General features: G+C 35.1%; 1 protein-coding gene across 2 annotated transcripts in view; it reads right to left on the reverse strand.

The window, feature by feature from the left end:
* FBXL17 (F-box and leucine rich repeat protein 17) overlaps positions 1–25,100 on the reverse strand; it is a 277,370-nt gene that overhangs the window by 94,833 nt on the left and 157,437 nt on the right. The gene's annotated exons all lie outside the window — the stretch shown is intronic.

A 25,100-nucleotide genomic window follows, 5' to 3' on the forward strand; every position in this document is an offset into this window, starting at 1 on the left:
ACAACTTTGCTAGAGAAGCTTGTACAGATGAAAAAACAGCTCATTCACTTGCCTTATGATAATTGCGAAAAATATGCAACGAAACATAGAGTTTTTTATGTTATTCTTGCTGTTTGATTTTTGTAAGCAAGAAAATTACTATGCATTAATTAATGAAATTAAATAGGAGCTTAAGATGTATCTGTGACCAAGCCTATATTACACAGCTATGTTTCCAAGTGCAGTGTTTATAACCAGCCACTCAGTAATCACAGAATCATAAAATACATTTTCAATCCTATTAATGTAAATCAGTTGTTTATTAGATCAGCTAGCATGACTATTGTGCTATTTTCTGCATAGATACATTTTTAAATGTGTATTTTATTAGATGAATTGTAAGAATTTCTTCTGATCCAATACATTCAACTTTAATTTTCAGGTCAATTACCCAATCACTTACTCTGATACCTAAATCAACCCTTGAACAGTACACAAAATTAATTTACTTGCAAATTTATAAGAAAAAAAGTATTGCTGAATTTGTCATACTTTTGAAAGATACACCTAAATCCTCAGGGACCTTTTTCTTTCATTTACCATCTTCAATAGATTATCTCCTAATCTGATTTAACTGTTCATGCTGGCAATTTTAGACTTTAAATGTAACCACCTAATTCTTACAGCTTACAATAAGGCAATAACTGAACAATAGCCCTTATACCTATTTGTCCTCTCCCTGATTCCTTCTTCTAAAAAGTACAATGCAGATTAAATACTACTAATAAACAGCACACCTCTGACAGAGTACCTTAATAACAGTTTCTTTAACACTATTATAAAGACTCAACTGGAAAATTGTGAGAGCCTGATATTTATAAATTTTTTGCAATTCTTATCATTAGGTAAAGGTTATCTTACCTCATGAATATACAAAGAAAAGAAATATTTACACCAGGATAATGCTTTTTTGATAGAAGATAACCGCAGATTTTTTTTCCTAAAATAAGGTACGATTTAGAGCACTAAACACATTCTTTATACATGAAAAATTTCTTCTGTTCCTGTCAGGCATGATTTTGAAGAATATACTAATCTTTGTTAACTGGCTTATTAAGATAACTAAACCATAGGAGAATATTTCTATCATTTATTCCAGAAAAATACTCTGTAATAATGAGATTTTATTGCTATTACTGGTAATATGAATAAAAGGAAAATCATTATCATATATTTCATTAGTACCATTTTGATTAGGCATTTCAGCAAACAAGTTACTATCAAAGAGTCAATGGACACTGAGGTTAAAAGAAACTTTAATTACCATATATATCATTTAGCAAAGCAATCATATGAAACACTTCTTACCCTTGGATAAAATTTCTGAACATAAAAAATATTTTGTAAATTATATGCAATTAATCTAAGGCTTTTCAAATTATTTTTGCTAATTTTTACCCACTAAGAGACAACTAATATAACAAAAATTAAGTACAGCAATCGGTGTCTAAAAATACCACCACAAGGCAGTCAAAATGACACAAAAGACTAACTAATTTTCTCTACAACTTCAGTTGCACACCTCTTCAATCAGTCAAAGTTGTATTATCTGCAAAAATGCAGAAGCACTTGACTGTGTGACCCTTAGAAATGTATCCTTTAATACTTCCAGATAGTGCCAGCTCTAAGGGTTAAAGTTTTTTAAAGTGTCTTGAGTGACTCCAGTTCTGTGCTCAGTGACATCTTCGAGTCTAAATTAAATAGTCTTCACTTTTTCCTACTAGGAAAAGAAAACCTTCACGGTCTTCAGCTATATTCATTGAACAGGGTAAAAAAACCCCAAAATATGAAAAGAAAAAAGGAAATGGTGCTTTGAAAGCCTTATTTTTTCCTGTTTTCTGAAAATATGAAAAATATCTAACATCTAGAAGAATTAGGTAATGGCACATCTAGTTTGGAGAAAAACTGATATATAGCAAGAATATTGAATTGAATTTATGTGCTTTTGTGTGCTTTCTATACCTTGCATAAGTCAATCTAATTCCAGTTTTAATTTCTATTACCCTTACTATAGATGATCCTCATGTAAATCAACCTTCAGAGACAGGAGAAACACTTTATATTGCCTCATTTGCCTCTGCTCTATAGACAGTCACACAATACACAATTGCTTGTGAAAACTGACTTCTTTACAACATAAGGAAAAATAAGAGTAGTTGTACATTTTTTGCTTTTACCTTTCAATCTTTTTAAACATGACAGCAAAGAAAAAGGTTAAGAGAAAAAAATGAAATTAACCTTTTCTAGAAAGCAAGGATCATCTCAATTCTATTGCAATAATCCATCAAAATGATGTCAGATTATTGTTATATCTATCTTTGGAAGAATTTATATTTATGATGTTGCTGAATTAGACAACAAAGAAGCCTAACCTAAAAAAAATAAAATAAATAAATACAACAAGCCAGAATTATACTGGTTAAAAAAAATGAAGAAAAGTTATTATTTAAAGCTGTGGCAAATTTCAGAAGTGAGCACACCGGAAAACCGAGCCCCATAAAACCTGGGGACCAACCCCTCTCTGTCAGGGACCTAACATGGACATGGCGGCAACAGCTCTGTGCCAACACTGAGAGGATTTCTTAAATCTCTTCACCCAACGTTACTGAGCAGGCTTCTGTCAATTGTACTAAACAAATTAAAATATAAACACTCTTCCAGAAATAAAAGAGATTTTTACACTCAAAATAACATTACCAAAAACGAGCCAAGGAATAAAGAAATAAAACTATAGTTATAACTTTGCTAAAACACGTCTGGATCAGAGCTAGCTAATGTTAAAATCTTTTCACTTCCTACTTTGCAAATGAGTATCCTCTAGAACTCTGTAACACATTAAAATATCCAAACAGAGAACATGAAAAATTTTAGGAAGACACTGCTTATTTATTAAACCTGAAAATATTATCCAAAAAATGCTTACACCAAGTTTTCCCTAGACCTACTCAATAGTTTATGAATGCTGTTCTCTGACTGACTGTTGGGCAATTCAGTTTTATTGCATTTGATTCAGAAAGTAAGAAATTAATATCACATACTGTGAAATTTACAGTGCAATCAGGAACAAGAAAAAGGCAAAAAGCACAAACTGGTTTGACATAAACCAGTCAATCAAACAATAATATGAAATCAAGAATATAACTAAAAATGTACCTACATACTATCAATTCAAAATAGGGCTACAAGACCACAGAAGTCTGCAAGAAAACTGGAAACGTAAGCTAACTGAGCATTGTGATGTTGAACATACCACACTGAAAACATCCCAAAATTCATAACATTCAGAGACTAATAAACCTAAGACTGTCTCTTACAATTTCAATTACTTTGAAAACTAAAAAAATATCAAGGTATAAACAACATAACTATAATGTTTGTCAACTTTTAACAATTGGTATCAGGAGAAAACTCTCTGTCTGGGTAACAGAAACGACAGAAATTTATCCACTAACATGTACTTCTGTATACTGCTCTTGCCACCTGGTCTGTAGATATGAAAGATTACTTAGGTCTGCAAAGAGTTACTGGTATAAAGCTTCTCTGCCAACACGTCTCTAAAAGTCATAAAACTGCATGACTGAAACACAGATATGTCTATTGGCAACTTCAAATTTAGGCCCATATTCTTGATAACTTCACACATATAAATATGTGCAATGATTTCTCAGAGTCAAGGTTTATGACTTCCCAAAACTTAAGAGCTTAAAAATAATAACAAAACTCTAGAAGACAAGAAAAAACAAGCAATCTGAAACCCTGTAATTTTTCTTCTCTTAGCCAATTGATCCCTACATTCTTTGCCCTGAGTAAAAGTTTAAGGTTAATGAAGTAAACTGCAAGCTTCTACCTGTAAGATAATACAGATCCTTAAGTTATGAAAAATTATTGTATTTTTATATATATATATATATATATATATATATGTATGTGTGTGTGTGTGTATGTATTTTATATAAATGTGTGTGTGTTTGTATACAAACACAGAGGTATTATATTTCTGATCTAAATCTGAAAACATTGGAAAATTGTATTTGTGGCAAGTGAAAGGAACTAATGAGAAAATATGAGTACAGTATATGTGGTGTAAGTAGTCCTGGGAGACCTTGTTACAGTCTGAGACTCTTCAGCCCTGAGTGGAACTAATTGGAGTTGCCAATTACTGGTTATGAGTCTACAATTTGAGGGAGTGAGTCAGCTTCATCCACAGAAGAGGTATAAAAACCCCAAAACATTAACATACCACCTTGGTAAGGTTCAAAATGAACATCAGACTGCTTGCAAGTCTTCTCTGGTATTTGATTGTATTTGTCTCTAAGCAGTCATGTGAACACCTCGCTATCCCTCAAATCATAACCAACAGCACTATTGGGAAGCAAGAGGGAGCTAGGAAAGAACAATAACAATAAAACATGGCATGGAAACCATAAACCTCTCATGAAGAAATATATTATGCTCCCCAAAAATTAGCATTTCAAGCATTAATTCAGGCAGAAAAAATTAGCTGCACATGAAATAACACTCAAAGCCATTGGTTTTGATGACTTAAGTACTCCATGGAAGGCAGTGATGCAATATAATAACCAAATCTCTCCTGTAACAAAACCAAACCTCTGACCACAGAAGCACATATAGTCTTAAGAAACTGATGTAATCTGAGGTCCACTGAACCAGGAAAGAATAATTTAAAGGCTAAGCCAGTGAAAATACTAACATTTTACTGACAGATCTATAAACCCTTGTAAAATGTCAAAACGATAAACGATGAACTTAATACCCTGATGGATACATATTCTTAGTTCAGGATTCTCTTTCATGGATCATTTTATTTGCACTATGAACAAGAGATCTCTTTCAATGTATTGGTTTTCTAATAATTTATACTAATAAGAAGTATGATTTTTACTTGTTTTTCAGTTACCCTTGTACACACTTGTAACTGCCATTTTTGAATCATATTTAAAATATATGTTTTTATATTATTTTTCATTTTAAAGACCAAGAACTGCACCTAAAAGAAACAATATTAACCACAGAGACAGCAAAACAGGATAAGACTTGTAATCAAAAGCACAAGCAGAATTTGAAATGCACTTTTTGTCTGGAACCAATATGCAAAGTGTCACTAGTTATACAAGTTAACTGCAATTATCTTAGAGAGGTCATTAAGTTGTGATTAGCAGGGAGGTATTCTTTAGAAAAATCAATGTAATTTAAAATAAGGTTTGCTGAACAGATTTGCCACTTACAGCACATGAAAACAGACAAGATTTTTTTCATGCTGAAGCTTATTAATAACCAAGGTTAGGGCAGCCAAGTCCCACAGTGTCCTCTTGTGCTCTGAGCTAGTCAGGTGCATGCAAGCTCCAATCAGAGAGCTACACAGATAAATGAATCAGCTCTTTGCTTAAGCTATTATGCCCCGTCTTTCAGCAATAAATATCTATTTTCAAATATTTATTAATAGTGTTATTGAAAATTAAATGCCTCCTGTTACCGCAAATGAACATAAATCCAGCAAGCAATTAAACCAAGAAAGGAGAAATTTAGAAAATTGTGTAATTCTACTCTGATTTTTACACATAATAGTATTCCAGGAGGCCTGCAGTTCCTTTCTGGCTTGGAGGAACTAGATACCATAATGGATTTAACAGAAATAAACTACTAGGGGGAAAAAAATCTTACCCTGAACCCCTCATAAGTCTGATTTGCCACAGATAATCATACTTAAGTCTTGAAAAAAACTAAAGGCCATCTCTTACTTTTTTAAGAACTCTAAAATACTTTGGAATTCAGACTTAAATGAAAAGACCTATCTGATACAGCCCTTCAAATACAGCTTCCTATATTTATTGTGGCAACCTGTCTACTGCCATAAGGAAAACCAAGGAAGTGTTCACTACCAGCAAGCCCATGCATAATCCTTAGTAAACATTGTTTTGTATTATAAAAATAAGCAATAGCTTATTTTTTGAACTGTTTCAGAAGCGCTTTTCCACTAAAATACCTGCAAAATATTTGCATTCCTGATAGGATACTGTTGAATTACCCTACTATAGTGGTCAATAGTTCAGAGTCCTAATGGCCATCAGTGAGAAGTGATGTCTTTCAGGGGTCCATACTGGGATCAGTGGTATTTTGTATCTTCATTTATGACACATTTGAAGGAATCAAGTGCCCCCTTTGCAAATCTGCAGATGACACCAAGCTGAGCAGTGCAGTTGACACTCCTGAGGGACAGGATGCCATCCAGAGGGACCTGGACGAGCTTGAGCAGTGGCCCATGGGAATCTCATGAGGTTGAACAAGGCCAAGCTCTGGTGCTGCACCTGGGTCAGGGCAATCCCTGGTGCCAGCCCAGGCTGGGCATGAACAGATCGAGAGCAGCCCTGCCCAGAAGGACTTGGGGGTGCTGTGGGGGAGAGCTGGACATGAGGCAGCCATGGGCACTCCCAGCCCAGAGAGCCAAGTGTGTCCTGGGCTGCACCCAGAGCCCCGTGGGCAGCAGGGAGGGAGGGGATTCTGCCCCTCTGCCCCGCTCTGCTGAGACCCCACCTGCAGAGCTGCCTCCAGCCCTGGGGTCCGAGCACAGGAAGGACATGGAGCTGCTGGAGAGAGTCCAGAGGAGGCACCAAGGTGATCAGAGGGATGGAGCACCTCTGCTATGAGGGAAGGCTCAAAGAATTGTGAGTGCTCAGCCTGGAGAACATAAGGCTTTAGGGTGACCTAACTGCAGCTTTCCAGTACTTGAAGGAACCTCATAAGAAAGATGGAAAGGGACTATTTACAAGCACATACAGAGAGAGTTAGGACAAGGGGGCATGGATTTAAAATGACAGAAAGTAGGTTTAGTTTAGATACTGGGAAGAAAAGGTTTACTATGAGAATGGTGAGGCACTGGAAGAGGTTGGCCAGAGGACTTGTAGATGCCTCATCTCCAGAAGTGTTCAGGGCCAAATTGGATGGAGCTCTGAGAAAACTGATCTAGTGAAAAGTATTTCTGTTCATGGCAGGGACATTGCAGTGAAACGATCTTTAAGGTCACTTTGAACACAAGCCATTCTATGATTTTTTGATTAGTGTACTGATGTAGAAGAGTTGGTTACATAGATATAACTTCCTTACACAGTGAATGTCATGGTGGCTTTTCCTGAGACAACTGTAAAGAAAACTGTCATAATGTTATCTCTTAAATGCAAAAATGTGCAGATTTAGAAAATAAAGACTGCATAGTAGCTATAGACAAGATGGGTAGTTTGCAGAGTGTAGGCTCCATATTTCTATACAAATAAGCAAATTCTTGTGAGTTCAAACAAGATCCTCGAGGTTCCACTGCCACAGCAGTGTACAGAGAGGGTGAGGTGATATTCAGACTCTGAATGTGTGTTATGGCTGAATCTTTAGTTGAAATCATTTAGTAATGATGCTGCACACAGAATGAAGTTCAGAGACAGACCACCACATGTGCTGAAAATTCAGAGAAGTGTGAAGGAGAAGAGACAGTCCAAAGAAGAAAACCTTGAAGTATTGTTATCATTCTCCCTCCCAGTACAAACCACATAAGGGCATACACCAGCTCAGTTGCACTATTTCATGCATGGGGAGACTGGGCTTTGAACAGCGGCAAATTTCATTCTTCCTCGGGTTTTAGAGATTACATTTACATGCTTCAGGCCTCAAGGTGTTTCCTGGAGTTACAGTGGCCTCAGTTTTGATAGATTTTCTTTCTTTGTAAGTAGTCTTGTGCTATTCCATTAAGACTTAGCATAGAGTAAGCGTAAAAATAGCCCTTTAAAAAAAAAAAAAAGCTTCAACGTTTAATATAGCAAAAGTAAGAAATGGCAACTGTACTGCCATGCTCTAACTTCCCATAAACATTCTTTGAAGTGTGCTTTTATGAATGCTTGGATAAACTTTGAAATAGTTTCATAAAAATGAAAAAACTTCACCTGGTATTTTGAAAATAAAATACTGTGCTTATACAGCTCTGTACTTCTTGATCTCAACCAGGAGTACACACATATGAGAGAACATTTCACCACATTCACTGCTTTATTTTCATACCATAGCGGCTGACATATGCTTCACTGAGCTTTGCACATAGGCAGCTCATCTTATCTATTGAGATTTACCCTTTCAAACCCCTTTGTATCTCTGACTTTTTTTCTAATTAAAAAAGAACCCCCTAACCTCTACCAGGTATTCATTAATGTACAGCTTTAAAGACTGCCTTTTCTTGAAATGACACTGCAGATAATGGTCAGTGTGTCATGGGGACTGAGAATGGATTTCATCAAGGGTCTCTCCTGCTAACTTAAAAAAAACCAGCAAAACCTCTGCCTCAGTTTCTCCTTTCTAAAATGGAAACATATTCCATAAATCTATTTTTTTACTGAGTTGAAAACAGATTATTTAAATATTGCAAAGGCTCAGTTCTGTGAAAACATCAAGTCTCTCTAAAGTTTGATAAATATTCTCAATCCTATTAATAGGAAAAGCAGTATTCCTGAGAGTTATGATCTAAATTTATATGAGATGAACTAGGTTTACATGGGTAATTTCTTCCATTAGACAGTAGAAGAAGCAAAGTCTTTTACAGGAAATTAGGAAGCTCTCTGCAGAATAGTTTTATCATCACATCTGATATTTCTCCTCTACTGGTGAAGGACATTCAAGTTTGTAGTGAATTTCTGCTTATACAAAGCAATGACAGAGAAGAAGAAGAGCCAAGATAATCAAAGAGGAAAAAAATAAAAAACAGTACTCATCATAATTCATGTTTCTTTGGAATTGATTTGGGGTCCATTCTCTTTATACTTTAAGAATTAGAGCAAGTTGGTAGATCTGTTACATTCATTTAATTCTGCTGAAGTTAGCAAAACTGATGAAAGAAAAAATCAAGCTCAATGCATTTTTTGACAAATGCTATAAAGAAGGGAGATTGCAGAATGTGAGCAATAACTGAGTTCTGCAGTTCTCAGGTCTCACCCAAAGGTCACAGTAAAGCTCGTATGAGAAATTTGGAATACTTCATACATAATACCTTACTGGAAATATTTTAGTGTACAAATTTAAGCATAGGAAAAAATCTCCATACCTGCTAAAATCTTAAAACTCTTGATTTGCCATGAACTACTGTCTAAATCTTAGTAAGAATGCCAAGATTCTTAGAACTTCGCTTCAAATTGAAAAGAATGCACTGAGATAGCAATGTCTTGAAAAACAAACAAACAAACACACAAATGCAAGACCAGAAAACCAACCAGTTTAAAAGCAAATTTCAAAAGATCTTCATGAAATGATAATTAATTTCTTTCCATATGGTTGTCTGGCTAGCACTTCTGTTACTGGTACACTGCTTGGAGAAACCAACAGAAAACAAGCTTGATGATACTCTATACGATTTGTTTGAAGCAAAATTGCCTCCTTTTAACTCAGAGAATATACTAGCAAATATAATTATTGGAAGCTGGAAGGGCATTATGTCTTTCTATGCATTATGATCTTAATAGATTGCCAATTACTGTCTCTAAATGCAGATATTAATACCAACTAATAATGCACAAACTTCACCTAATGCTGTACAATTCTGGAAGTACTTAACAAGGTAACTTTTCATGCAATTTTACTGGAAAATAATCTGTCTAGGAGGAATATTAGGAATACATTGTGTCCCTTCAAACTGAAGTGAGAAAACCTGGCAGTTTTCAATAGCTGGAAATTTCATAACGGAGCAATTATAAACACATTCAGAAATAAGAGAAGAAACTTTTTTCATTCCCTCCTGTCTTAGGGCCCCCTGAGTTTTGTTGATATGGTTCTGATTCTGTTAAGAATTCAGAGCGTTAGTAATTATTCAGTTGTTGGATCATAGCATAGCTTTTAGTTTTGTAAAAGAAACACAACTTAGTGTTACCTGCCTGCACTTCCATCTCAGTGTTGTCTCACTGGCTACCCAAATGGTATCAAATTGTTTAAAAGTAATAAATTACCACCCAAAACAAAAGGAAAAACCCCAACTTGAGAACAAGCAGCATGATTTTGACCAAAATGGTATGAATTTGGTATTTTTTCCTTCCTAACTTTTCAGAAGCATTTAACAAACCCAATGGTACAACATCATCCTCTAGCTGAGTGCTCGGTTCACTGATGTGAATATCTTAAAGCTTGACAGCCTAAGTTTAGATGTCTTCCCAGCAAGCCTCAACTAACTTTGCACTGAAACAGAACAGAAATAGTCATGTGATTCCGTCATGGCATCTCAGCTATGACAGTGACTATTATGTTCTGCTGCGGGACAACCACAAACAGCCTCAAATGATTTCTTAAACTGATCCAGCTATATCCACAAAATTGTAACTGAATAAACCATGGGAAATTATGCAGTTAATTAAAATCTACATATTAAAAAACCTAAGAAAATTCCCATGTGGTGCATTTTCGCCCCTCTGAAGAGTTCAGGCAAGATGCATACCATGCAAAACCATGACGCATTCATAATTCATTATACATAACTATCATTTCATAGATTTTCTAGCAAATCAATATTAAAAAAATCTATGAAATCACCTAACTGCACATCTACCTTTCCCTACTTTTCCATAGTAATATTATATTGCATTGAAGTACTAAATTTTGCTGATAAAGCTTTCCAAAGAAAAGACAGGGTTATCCTATTAATCTTAGCTCTAAAATTTGGCAGTCACTTAAACCAGGTCAGAGTTGGAATTGTCAGCCCCTCTGTTCAAGAAGTCATTTGTGTATAAAAGTAACACAAGCACATTTCCCCACTCACCAGGGAAGTGAGGGGAAAAGTGAAGTAACTAGTGCGCATGCTTGATAGAAACAGTGTGGGGCAGGAAAATGTTACATATATTCCATATGTGCAACTTTGAGAAATCACAGAAGGAATAGTGTACAAACACTAAGTTTGCTTTGCACTTTTTTAGACAGGTAAGCAACACAGACAGCAGAGCATGCTGGTGGTCAGCTGGAGCAAATATGTCCGCTGTCCAACACAACGCTTCACATTTTTAAGAATTCAAAACAGACAGCATTTGCCAAGTTTTTCTGAGATCCACTGTGTTCAGAATTTCTCTCACTACCATCACATTTACTGGGGTGGCAGCAAATTAGAAAAAAAAAAGTAAGAAGAAATCTCTGAAGCCAATCCAGGATTTTAGTAACAAAATCTGTATTTAAAGGACACCGTTTTCTTTACCATATACTGTATGCTAAGACATTCACAGGCTGTACTGATAACAATGTTTTAAAAAGATTATATTCTTACTCTCTTACTTCTGATTAAATTGCTAGTTTTCAAATTTCACAAGGAATTTCCTAGTATTTCCTGGATTATTGGCAGAACACATAAAGGAATGGGTAACTCATTGCTAGACACAGTCTTGTAACATTTTAATTCAAATTTTTATCTAGATAAAAACCTTCTTTATATTCTTATTAACTTGTCTGTACTATGATAGGCACAGTCAATTTCAGTTTGCATTTGTCTTTGGTTCCCAACATCCAGAGAAGGACTGAAAGCTTGTTTTCTAATTGCAAGATCGGAATTCCATTAGGAGGCAAATAGTCAGCCAAAGCAATTCACAAAGCACAACTAATGCATTCATTTTGGTTTCAAAGGTAAGTTTTTATCTGTTGCTCCAATTTCATTTTTTCTCTAGTACTTTCAGCAGAAGTACATAGTATAACTCTGGTTGAGGAAGAACGACCTCCCCCATGGGAAAAAAACATGTAACACTTGTCCACAAATCATAAATGCAAAATTATTTGCCATGGCAAGTAGTTCGAAATCTTTAAATCCACGTACAGAATCTCTAGGTAATGGCCTCAAACATTACTAGGCCTTCAAAGTAGCTCACTGACAGAATTAATTACCTCCAACACTGGTTACTTCAAAGTGTTGACAAAATCTTAAAATATTTCCCGCACCAGCTAGCATCCTAATGTGCTTATGGAGATGTGTTTTAGTTAACATTCGTCTTGGACATAGCAGGAGACATGTAAGTGGTGATATGGCAGGCTAAATCTTTTGCTTGGGGCCATGAAAGAAATGAATTAACATTATTTACCTGCTTGAAGATATGTATCAGTTTCCTCTAAAACAAGCAACTACCAAATTGTGCCCCAAAAAGCAGAACAAGACCTTTCACATTTCCATTCTAGTGAGTTGTTACACAACTGCATGAAGTTTTCAGTTACAGCACTTCATTAGTAAGTGGAATCCTAATGCCTTTTCTGATTTTAGCGACTTGGGGTTTAATCCTGGATTTAGAAGAGCTCACTTACTATTTCCTCCTGCTATCTGGATGAATTATTCATGTGACTAAGCTGCTTGGTATGGCTGGCTACTGCTTTTTTTTTTTTTTTTTTAGAAAATTATGACAGTAGTTCAGCTTATTTCTGTCATAGTAAGACCAAGGGAAGTATCAGTAAGCAGAGTTCATACACCTCAAAATCTTCTCCATTTGCTTTAATGTGATTCCCATTTCCTGTTTGACTTGTTCATGTGGCTCTAGTTGAATTATTCACTGCACCCTAGGCACCTCAAGACATGATCTTGTTCATCATGATGAAACAAAGTCTGAGCATCCTCAAACTAAGTCCATCCCCACTAATCTACTGAACAAAATTTACCTTCTGTGTGATGAAGTTTGGGACAGCAGTGAGACTAAATCAGTGTAAAATTATGTTTCTATGCTAGGTGGAGCAGTAAGTGGAAGTAGCAGATACATAGAAAACCACTATGACATCCTTTCCTGTGACTACATCAATCAATTAATACCTGTCACCAGTTGATAATTCTTCAGTTCAGCAGGAGCCCAATGTGGTCAGACAAGATGTAGACCATCACAGGTAAAAAAACAGAGAACACATTCGTATCCGTACCTTTAATTCTTATTTCAGCCATCACCAATTTCTTTTTTTACCTACACCTTGTAAAGAAGTTTTTGAAGTATTTGTTTCCTACAAATACATTGCTTATTTGAATCTCAAAACCCAAGATTTTCTTAATCTTCCAAAATTGCAAGTAGTGCAAAATGTGACTGTTTCCTAATGAAATTCTCCTGTTGTAATTTTCTTGGCTTCCAGTTACATTTTGCATTGTCAATTACAAATCTTGGCTAAAAAAAGGTCCATTTCCACTGCATACGACATTTACAAGCCCACTATCTCAGAAAGGTACAAGAAGGAAAAGATTTTTGAATTGAGTATTTACATTTCATTTGAATGACCTCTAGATGAGGGTTAATGCATTTTCTTAAAGATTTACGTATTTCTGACAACATCACAGAGTCAGGTATGATCACTGCAGTGCCAGAACTTCTGAACTGCAGACTACTGAGCAAATAATAAACAGACATCAGTTTAGACTAAAATGATATTGTTATGTCTCAGTTTGCTCTCTTTATTATGTTCTTTAATGCTAGGTTTTACAGACAAAGGTTAATGTATGCACTGTAAATATTTCAAGGTAGAAATATTAGAACTTCAGAAACATTAAAAGTATTTCAATGTATTAATATTTCTAAATAGTAACATAGATGAAAACATACCCAATATACAGTATCTATGTATATTTCTACTTATGTTAATGTAGATTTTTCCCATTTTTTGATGTAAGAATTTAAAACCAGTAAAATAATGTATGCAGATATTTATAGAGGAAAAAGTCTTACAAGATACAACTCCACCCCTTACTATCACCCGCAAACAATGTACTGCCACCTTGTGTACATAAATTAGGCATTTGTGAGCCAGTCCATAAAACGATGCTATTTTTCTCTTAAGACGAACTCTCACAACTATGAATACAGTATTTTGTTTCATGTCAGGAATAGACATGGTTGCAGTCACACTGACTACAGAACAAAGAGCTGCAAGTAACACAAAAAGTTGACAAGAAATTTTTTTGGACTACTCCTCAATATTCATCAGAAGCAATTTCAAACACACACACCTTTCAGTCATCATGACTCAGGCGTTCTATAGAATACTACAATTATTAGAAGCAGTGTGAATTTTCCATACACAGCCCACCTTGATTTCAAGTTCAGATAATTAGCTATTATCAATTACTTGACTGTATTTTAAAAAGGTAGCCCCTCTATAAAGTGAATTTTAATTAATTTTATTTTGGATATAAACAACAGTTGCTAATTGATAAATTACAAGAACAGCATTTCAGTGAAATGGATGCAACTCAAAAGGCACCTTAAAATAATCCATAAAATTTTGTTGCTGTAATAAAATGAGTAATAATCCACAATCTCTAGCATGATTGAAGAAACTGAGTTCATGCTAAGCACTTGCAAGTGAGACAGAGCTAACTGAAACACATGTAACTCTTCAGTTGAAATCCTTTTTTGGTTTTGAAATCCTTTCTGTCCTTTAAGAACTCTGTTAGCGTGGGGATCAAGAAACAGCCATAATTCTTGGCTACCAGTTGGCATCAGCTATAATAATTACCACCAACTCCCAACAGATTATTTTGAACCATTCTCATTCTCTTTTAGTGTAAGAAATTACGAAAACACTGTCTGTCCCTGCAAAAAATACAACAGTGATCACAATAACCTCAGATCTTGGTTTCTTGTGTGCCTCTCTTGTCCCTCTCAATTGGACACAAAAAATGTTTTCCCTTTTCCCCTTAGCCAGTTTCTTTTTACCAGTGGTAACCTGGTGATTTCTAAAATGTCTCTACTTTTCAGCATGGCTTGTCTTTGTGAGAAATGCTTGGACAAAGCCAGATAACTTTGCCTTCACTGCCACCCTCTGGGCTCCTTACTTCAAAAGTAAGACTGAGTCGAGGCACAGAGATTTCAGGATGGCTCGACACACACTATCTTGCACATACTCATTAAATATAGTACTGCCTACTTACACAGCACCTTTCTCCTCAAAAAAGATCTCTGTCAAATGGCTTTACAGGTCTGTTGATTATATTGCAGCACAGATTTAAAACCAAGAGCAGTTAGAATAATTTTAAGCCTAGAAATAAAGATAACCCTATACTACTACAAAATGATTATATAATCTAAATGTTCACAACTGATTTATGACTGCAGATGAAAACATGTCCTGTCACTAAGAGCTTACATTTCACATTCTTATTTCAGTTATAAGTATCAAAACCTCACCGAAAACCAAACGTCCACAGGATAATTTTATTTTTATCATAAACATTTTTATTTTACTCAGTTACAAAGTTTCACCACCATAGGTTACTATACTAAATATATGCTTATGATACTGTTTGTGAAAATATCTGAGAAGCTCAATTGGTTTTTTGGTTGGTTGGTTTTGGGTTTGGGATGTTTTTTACATAAAAATAAAGGGGCAGGGTTTAAAAGGAGACTTGGGTGGCGCCACAGGAAGAGCTCTTGAGATGGAACTCAGTGTCTGTGTCCATTTCCTCTAGTTGTCTTAAATAATCACTGTGTGCTGTAGCATGTATATATATATATATATATATATGTATATATATATATATGTATATATATGTATGTATATGTATATGTATATAATAAGGAAGGCAAATAAATCCCTACAAAAGTGACAGTAGCCTGACATGGTTTGTAAGGGTTGGCAGGTAGGAGCTGCAGCTAACTGAAGAGCTGAATTGGGAACTTATTCTTTTTTCTTAACCATCATCTTCCATCCCCTCCAGGGTCCACTGTGTCAACTTACACTCGAAATAATTTTCATTTGTACTCATCCAGACTAATTTTGTTTAATGTGTGGAAAGTTTGAAGATTAGTAAGGGTGAAAACAGTGATGTTTGTCAAACACAGTGGAAAAAGGATTTGCAGATTATGTTCACAGAGTGGGAGTTTTTGATTTCTTACATAATTTGGAAAACTTCTTCAACCAGCTCTTTATTAGCAAGAGTTCTTAAATAAGAATTTATAGCTACAACTAACAACAAAAGGAAAAGCTAGGCAGATTGATAATATGTTAAGAATTAAAGTTTTTATCAAGAAATTTTCCATAAATTGAAGTAATGGAGAAAAAACAATGCATTGCAAACATCCAAGAACATTTAAAGTATGTTTTTCCTCTTAGCATAACAAAACAGAGTATTAGAAGAACAACAAGTAAGAATATACTCCCTGGTTTATATATAACATGGTTCTAAACTTTGTTTATGCCTCATATAAAATTTTTCAGCAAAATTCACAAATTCCCACTCAAATAACTCTTCGTAGGCCTCTCAATCCAACAAGTTCAAGGAAGACAGAAGTGGCCACTAATCTCTACAAGCACTCAAGTTAGAGTCAAAGGCATATAAAGATTCTTAATAAGCTGTTCCTAAAGATTCTCAAATACTTCAGCAGTGGTCTTTGAAGACAATCACAATAATGCAATTAACAAGTTATTACCATACTTTGTAATCCCCTACAAACACACACTCTGGCATTCAATAGGAAAAAAAATCAGATGAAAACAAATAATTTATTTTACTCTTTCATAGAGGAGAGATATAATCCACGAAAAGCTTCCAAAACTTTTTTTTCCAAAGCAGACCCAGGTAAATAAAACCGTAATACATTATTCAAGTGACAAAAAACCAAACAAAAAAGACTTAGACATCAGGGAAAGGTGCATTTCCTAATACAAAAATACATAAGCTAGATAAAGTTTACATAGGAAAAAATACTTGAGGAAAAGAATGTTTAAAATAATGCCTTTGGAAACAGTACTATTAAAAATCAAAGATAAAACCAAGCCTTTTAAGCTATATGCTGAATCTACCAGTTAACAACCAGATAGTTACACTAGATCTTATGACTGCTGGAAAAATGCAATTGCATGAAAGTATTGTCAACGTAGATTTTCCCCTGTAATTATGTATTACATGCATGTATTGCCCAAACACATTGTGAGGCTTTATAAAAGATTTCAGGGTTATTTAAAAGACCTTAAGCAGGGCAAAAAATAGCTGTTGATGATTCTTTCAGCTTATTATACTAAGCATGAATATGAATTTGAAAAAATATAACACTATAAAGCAACCCCAAACTCGCTGTATGAAATTCTAGTGAGGAAAAAAAAATTCTACCCTTAGGGAATAATGAAAATGGATTTACAGTTCTCATAAAGAAATTATTACAAGTTAGGTATCTTGAAAATAAAAAAAAACCACAAAACTTTTATATTTTGAATTAAGTTTTTAATACAGTAACAGGTCATGTTTGTGGAAAGAAGTTTGAGAGGAGTATTAATTCTAACATCTATGTTTGTACAGATGACTAGATTTGCAAATAGATACACAGCTCCCCAAGCATCTTTATGAATAAAGGCCAGATAAATATGTACGACAATGTATGGTCATTAAATATTGAATTATTTTATTGAAAACCTAAGTTGCTACACGGTAAAATGGAAGAATTTGTCAAATGTGACAAGGAACCAAAAAAAAATCCCTGAATGTGCACAAATGGGATGCAGAACTAAATTTATCAGAAGAATTTTACCTGAAGTTGCCTTCCTTTAGTATTTATCTACAAGTGAGAAGCAGGCAGACAGACTTTACATTTCAGTTTGGAACTTAAAAAATTGCAGAAAACTGTTGCATAACAGCACCCTGAGTGGGTTTTTACCATCATTCAGTTCAAAAGTAAGATTTCTTCCTAGTCCTCCAGAAAGATATCTCAACACTTCTCCAAGCCTTTCATGATGACACTCATGTTTCAGAAAACTGTAGCAGGGTTCAGTATTCAGGAAAGCAGCTGAAAATCTGAATCCTAAAACATCCAACAGGAATGCAGTCCAGCTTTCCAGAATAGGTGGGAAGCTAAAAATAAATGATAGAGACTGCTATCTGTAGCAGATCAAAGGGCTTCAAGCCATGAATTAGAGGTAGCATTCTCCATACAGATTATCCTTACATTGAAGGATGAGCATCCTTTAAAATCCTCAGGAAAAGTGAGTAAAAATCAAGATTCCAAATGAACTTCAGCACACTGTGTATCATACATTTAGACATGTGTCACAGCCAATAATAGTTTACTGCCAAAATAAATATGGCAAATATGATTTGCCTTCTACATATGGCTTAAAAAAAAAAAATCACAGCCTCAACATCAGTTCATTTATTTCATATAGGAAAAATACATACTCTTTGCTCTTTCTGGAACAAAAACATCAATTCCTTTTAAGTGTATTGAAAGCAGATGCTTCAGCACTCTGTTTTCTACAACTAAGATAAAATATGTTGCCTTATGTATAAAAATAGGAAAATTTCTAACACTGTGGTTATTTGCCAGCTGAACTAAATAGAAAACCTCTTTATAGTAGCAGTTTAGGAAAAAGAAAATTAAAGATAATTCAGCTGACAATGCCAAATAGGGGAGCACTCTTGAGCCAATTTTCATTAATTTCTGATATCATAAAAATATATTTAACAGTACCATGGCCATTGTCAGAAGTCAGGAATGCTCTTTTCCAGTGGAAAGATGAATTAATAAACCCTCATATAAGTACTGTCTCGAACTGTATTTGAGAAATGGGGCTGGCTTTCATTAGAGGAAACCATACAAAGGATATCAAAGACTATTGGAGAAATCTATTGCTCTAAGGAGATCTATTTTGCCTGAAGCTGGTATTGCAAACATCTTGTTTTCAGGGTTTCATGGTAAACCCATACAAACATAGTAAGCTTCAAATAGTTCAGAGTACACGGAAAAGCATTACCTGAAAAAAGTGGGGTATCTATCAACAAAAGTTTACTTTAATATATTTTCCATCAAAGCTGGTAAAGATTTACAGCTATATCGAGCTTTGTGTTTCAAGTAAGACATTTTGTTTTAGTCAGAACTATCCTAGAAAACTAAAAATTACTCCTGACATCTTGTCAAAAATATTTGCAGCAGTATTTTGTCACAGATTTTGAACAGGAAATAGAGTTTTCCTTTCATCCATCCATTATGCAGGTGTTTTGGTCCTAACCACCTAAATTTTTTTTCAACATCACAGAAAGAATGGACACAACTCTCACTTTTACTCCCACACTCAATTCTTGCATTGTATTGCATACTCTGAGGCAAAGATCCTTTGGCATATGACTTAGGGCACACGTCCTATGCATATCTTCATCTCTATTTTCTTTTTTTAAGTGGCTTTTTTGTTTGACTTCAAACACTTTTTGTTTTTCATTATCAGAAAGGACAACAATGCCTCCAGCCACAGCCAGCTCAGAAAGTGTAAGGATAGAAGTTATCCATTTAGAATCCCAGGGTACAGTAACCTACGAAATATGTACTATATATATCCAGGTACTACATGTACCAGCACCAATTATTGTTGGTAGCATACAAAATAATAATATCTACACAGGAATACAGGACAACACTGAAAGCCACTGAAGACACACTGGAATTAACCAGTAAGAAATACTTTCAAACACAATCAGAATCTATGTTGCAAAAGAAAGGACCCTGGACCTTTATCTAGAGATCTCAGTCTGTTTTAAGAATCATAATGGGAAAAGGAAGCATCCTAGATTAGTATCTCCTTCCATCAGGGCTAAAGGGTCCCCAGCCTATAAATATGTTGACTGCCTCCTTTTACTTTAACTATTTGCCAACGAGTTAAATGCCAACGAGTTAAAAACTTCCAGAAAACCAGCTGACTCTTTTCAGCTTTTGATCAGCACACTACTGAGGCTGCTGTATTCTCTTCTTCTCACTGTATCACCTGGCTGTTTGCCCTTTCTTAAACTAGCTCTGGAAGAAGCTATTCAGTTCTATGGTTCCATGACATAAAGTGGGTTAGAAAAGAAAGATGAGGAAGATAACTGCTGACAAGTCTTCCTGACAGACATATAAAAAAAAGAATTCCACAATTTGACCTCCAGGGCCTCATGGATTTACTCTGTTGCTGGTTCAGATTCATGATGAATGATCAAGAAGTTTCTTCTGCCCAAGCAAAACCAAGTAGATAGTTCATCCAGCTTCATACTGGGATGAGCAAACTATTTGTCTACACTTATCAGCTGGAACCTAAAGAACAATTAAGTGGCTCTTTCCATAAAGGAATACGGAAAACCATCCATTAACAACCCAGAGAAAAGCCATCAAATGTTCAGATCCTACATGAGGAGGAGAAACTATTTGGTTCTTTCACGAGTCTTAGACAGTCTACAGAAATCCTCAGCACTGCAGTCAAAAACCTCAGGTCTGTCAACCACCTTGACTTAAAAGTCTGAACAATAAAGACTAGTAAGATTGCATACAAAGAAATTTTGAGCATATCCAAATTACAGCTGCAATTATCCAAGCCAAAATTAATAAAAGAAAAGCTTCTAAATATCAGACAATGAAAAGTACATTACCATCGTAACAGATAATTGCAAGAAAAAGAAGGTATCAGAACAAAACGGTCCAGCTGCACTATCCTTTCTGCAAAATACAGGATATTCACTGCCAAAGAAGCAGAGAAACAATCATCTACAGGTCCTTACCCTTTAGCAACTCCTCTAAAGGCCTGTTATACAAGTGAGTCTTTGGATTTGAAAGCTACCTCAACTCTTAGCACCAAGTTCCTTGCAGTCCCTGAAGACCACAGGTGTCAACTATAAATCTGTTCCTTTAAAAAAAACATAATATGCATAATATTAAAATATTGAGGGTTAAGAATTGAAGTAATTTGAACATGAGGTTAAAAGACAAGCCATGTAAGCCAGCAAGAACCTCACGTAGTTTAACATGCTGAAATGTTCCTAGAGTGTCCTTGATACCAATTTAATGTTAAAACCTGCCTCTGGAGGAAGGGTTACGGAGGTTCTTGTTAATAACAGATCCCTTGGGGTGGAGTAGAGTGAAATAACACTGAACAGTGTCGTGTTTTCACTTTAGCATAACACAGTGATGCTTTAGTTGTTGCCAAACTGTGCTTACCACAAGTCAAGCTCTGTCAGTGTGGAGGTGCACAGGGAGCTGGTTGGGAGCATTGCCAGCAGAGCTGACCCAAACTGGCCAAAGGGATAATCATAGCACAGAATGTCCAGCCCAGTATACAAACCAGAGGGAACTGACCAGGAGGGGCCCAGCACTCCTGCGGAACAGGCTGGGCATTAGTAACTAATGAACAATGACATTGTGCCTCACTTCTTTCTCTTGGGTTTTATTTGTCTCATTTTGCTGTCTCTCTTTTCATTACAACAGGAATAATGGAACATCAGGAACAGTAGTGCTGCAGAACACTACTACTACTCTTACTGCTACTTTTTTTTTCCAATTATTAACTGTTCTTACTTCATTCCTGGGGTTTTGCCTTCCTTTGGATTCTCATCCCCATCCCATGGTGGGAGTAGCTGGGGGTGCAAGTTGCATGCTACTTAGCTGTTGACTGGAGTTAAGACATGACTATTTTCCACTTTTACATGGTAATTTGGGCATTTTTTTGTACACCACTACTACTTAAAATGCACCCCAAAGCATTTAAAGTGAGATAAAGCTCAAAAACCAAAAATTTTCACTGTGCAGAACTCACCCAGATGAGCATGGCAAATGTACCATGCAAATGTTTAGTGAAAAATATCCCAACCTGTCGAGAATCCTTCGTTCACTGTGTTAACCAAAACCAGTGATGCTTCCCTGATATTTCAAGAACTGCTGCAAGTACTCTGCATGGAAGTCCTTTTCAGCTGACAGTGACATGCCAAACAGATGCTTGAGTATAACATGCCGGTTGATTTGAAGGGCTATTGCTCTGGACGTATTTGGATGACCAGCGTGTTACTGAGAGAGGCATTTTCTCACTTAGACAAACCAGCATCTCTGGGAGATGACTGCCTGCAGTATGGCTCCAGCATAACTGGGTATTTTTCCCAGAAGTAACAGTGTACCACAGGTCCCTCTCTGTCACAGTGCACAGGGGTGTGAGCTGCTGAAACTCATAATTAGAAAGTATTGGTTACTCAGCTAATCTGGACAGGTTTTTAGCTCTGGGGCTTGATGATCATTTCCATTTATTGTCAAGGGAGCAGTTAACTACATAAGCATTTGTTAAATTAATGCATCTGTGAAAGCTGCTCCAGCTGATTCAATAGTGTGTAAACTCAACCCCTCAAAACATACAGGCATTTTGTAATATAGTCTACACAAATCAAAGCAGAAGTATTTTCTAGTAGGACATATTACACAAATGGTCACATTCAAAGTAAACATCAAACATGTATGTGCTTTCACTAATTTCTGTGAGCTGAGAAATGCTGCCTTTTCTCATTTATATCTCAATAAGCCTTACCATGAATAAAATCAAATAGCTGCACAGGAGACTGGGAGAAAAATTCTGAAGGAAAACAGCAGTTCTGTTCAGTTTACTTGGCTGTTAAGAATTGTAACCTTAAAGCATGAAAAGAAAGGGCAACCAGGTGTAAATGTGACGTGTTCTTATTTCTGGTCAAGGGACAACGCACTCACTTTCTCACCCAGAGAGAGATGTTACAAAGAGTCAGTCTTGTCATAAAGATGGTATTGGTTAATACAGACTATACAGGTTAACACTGGCTTACACATTAATCATGAGGAAAATAATTTACATTTATAACTTTTTCTTAGTTGTCAGTTATAGAACAGGTATGAATGATTATTAAGTCATTACAAAACACATTAAAATCAAATAATATTGAAATGTGATCAAACTAGAAAAAAAATCTAAGAAATAATACCAGAATATAGACTCTTGTAGATGAAAAAGTGCTTATATAAGCGAAAATCATCACTGGAATTTCAGGCACGTGTTTGTACAAGAGACATCAAAATGAAAAATTTTAATACATTTCAGTTCTCCAGTCTCACAAAGTAAAAAGTTATTTAGACCCCTGCCTTGCAATACATTGTTACAAATATCTGGAGAAGTAGCAGAAAACCTGCAATCCCACACTTTGGATCTATCTTTCATACACTGCTGGGATAGCAGCAGCATTCAGAAACTGCCCCACTGAATATTGGTGTGAATTACTGTGGAAAAGGCTACATATAAGGTATCATATGGTTTAATGCCATGACAGAAGATTACTCAAATTTTTAAATGCTTTAAAAATTTACTTCATTATAAACAAAAGAAGAATCAAGTAGAAAAATCAATAGAGACAGGGTACAGAACTCTTGTGGTCCAAACGAATACCTGAAACAGATACTCTGCTCATCAATGCAAAGAGAAAAACCAACAAAACACATATGGTACAATACAAAAAGCTAAATCTATCTTTTTGGTGAATGAAATAGTAGCTGCTCTAAAAACAACTACTTTATGACAAAGGATGGAATTTCTTGAACTTCCTGCACTGCTTAAAAAATAGAAAGCACAATTCTATATATCCACCCTAATTTTCTCAACTTTAAGTGACTTGTTAATAATGATTTGATTATCAAGGAATTAATATAAAAAATATTTTTCAATCATTGAAAGCCCATGAAAACTAAATAGTATAATCAGTGTTATTTACGCTTACATGTAGAAAGCCCAATAATATGCTTATTGGTCTGATTAAATCTTTAAAGAGTAAACATAAAATAATGCATAAAGGATAAAATAACCCACTGCTTGCTGTATCCTCTCTTATATCGTCACGATTATAAATGTATCTTGAAAGAAGGACAGGAAAATATAAATCATAGAAACATATGATTATGTGACAGAAAGAAACCAAAAAATAGAATTAGAAATAATTAAAATTGAACCTATAGAAATGTATGAGATCAGATTTACAAGAAGTAAATCTGACCTTCAGTTAATAGTAAAACTATTTTAATCCTGTAACTATAGTTTTGATGCATCTGTTATACCTGATTCACTGAAAACGCATGAAAATATAATATTTTTTAGATTAGGCATTAAATGATAAAGCTCTGTTCTATCAGACATTGGTTCTAAGCCCACTTCATTGGGTAGGGGCTGGAAGTTTCCATTGAGTTATCTAATGACAGGTATTATAAGCAAATCCACATGACAAGATTGTTTAATTTTTTTTAAAAAATAAAGGTCCTTTTTAAGACCTGGATACCACAGCTGTTTGATTCTCGAATGCTAATTAAAGTGATTTATTAGAATTACTATCCGAAAACATTTTTCATTCATAAATTTATTACCTATGTCTGTAATACTTTAATTCATTTAATTTTAAGGGACTAAAGAAAATTAAACCATGAAAGAACAAATTATGATGATGATTTAAAAATACTGGCTACCAAAACACCAAGCATGAAGAAAATATTAAGAATAAACATGCAAAAAAAGGCTGCTTTTTTTTTTTTTTTACATAACTATTACAATGCTTCATTTTTGTTTTTCAAATCCCCATGATTTCTCCAAGATAAAGTAAAGCAGAAGAGAGCTGTAGTGAGCACCACAAAGGCACTCCCTTGGCACTCCAAACAAACAAGCAGACAAATTAAACCAGTAAAATTATGAAGTTTTTCATTCTAAATGCTGTCAACTCTATAAATACAACATAAATAATTTTTAAAAAACCAAACAAATACCAAACCACCACCCAAACCCTATTTTAAAATAAAATATTGTATTTGTTCAGTGTTATAGACCAATGAGAGATTACAACTGTTCCAGTTATCAGTTTGGAAACTACTGGTTTCATAAGTAAATTAGTTTGAACTGATCAATGATGGCAAAAACATACCTGAGGAATAAATATTAAGTCCTGATTTGCCTTGTGCTTGCTCCTACATTCAGCTTCCCTTTTGCAGAGACTCAATTTCTGTAGTTAATGCTTACTTGTGCCTGCATTTCATTCAAACCACAATAAAATCATTCCTAGTCCATTTTTGTTTATTTATTCATGAAATGTTTAATATTGAAAAGCCTTACAAGACAGAGTAATGCACAGAAACTTTTCCAGGGATCTTGAGCACTTTCTCTTTAATGTCCAAAACAAGATTTAGAGAGACAAAAACATATCCAAGCTGTCCCCTGTCCTTCCACTGACATGATTTGCAGATGAATCCATAATCTCCCATCAACAGTACAGAAAGAAAACACAGACACCCCTACTAAATTCATCAATTTACCTGACCTCC

This window comes from Motacilla alba, chromosome Z, assembly GCF_015832195.1.
Source record: "Motacilla alba alba isolate MOTALB_02 chromosome Z, Motacilla_alba_V1.0_pri, whole genome shotgun sequence".
Taxonomy (NCBI): domain Eukaryota; kingdom Metazoa; phylum Chordata; class Aves; order Passeriformes; family Motacillidae; genus Motacilla; species Motacilla alba.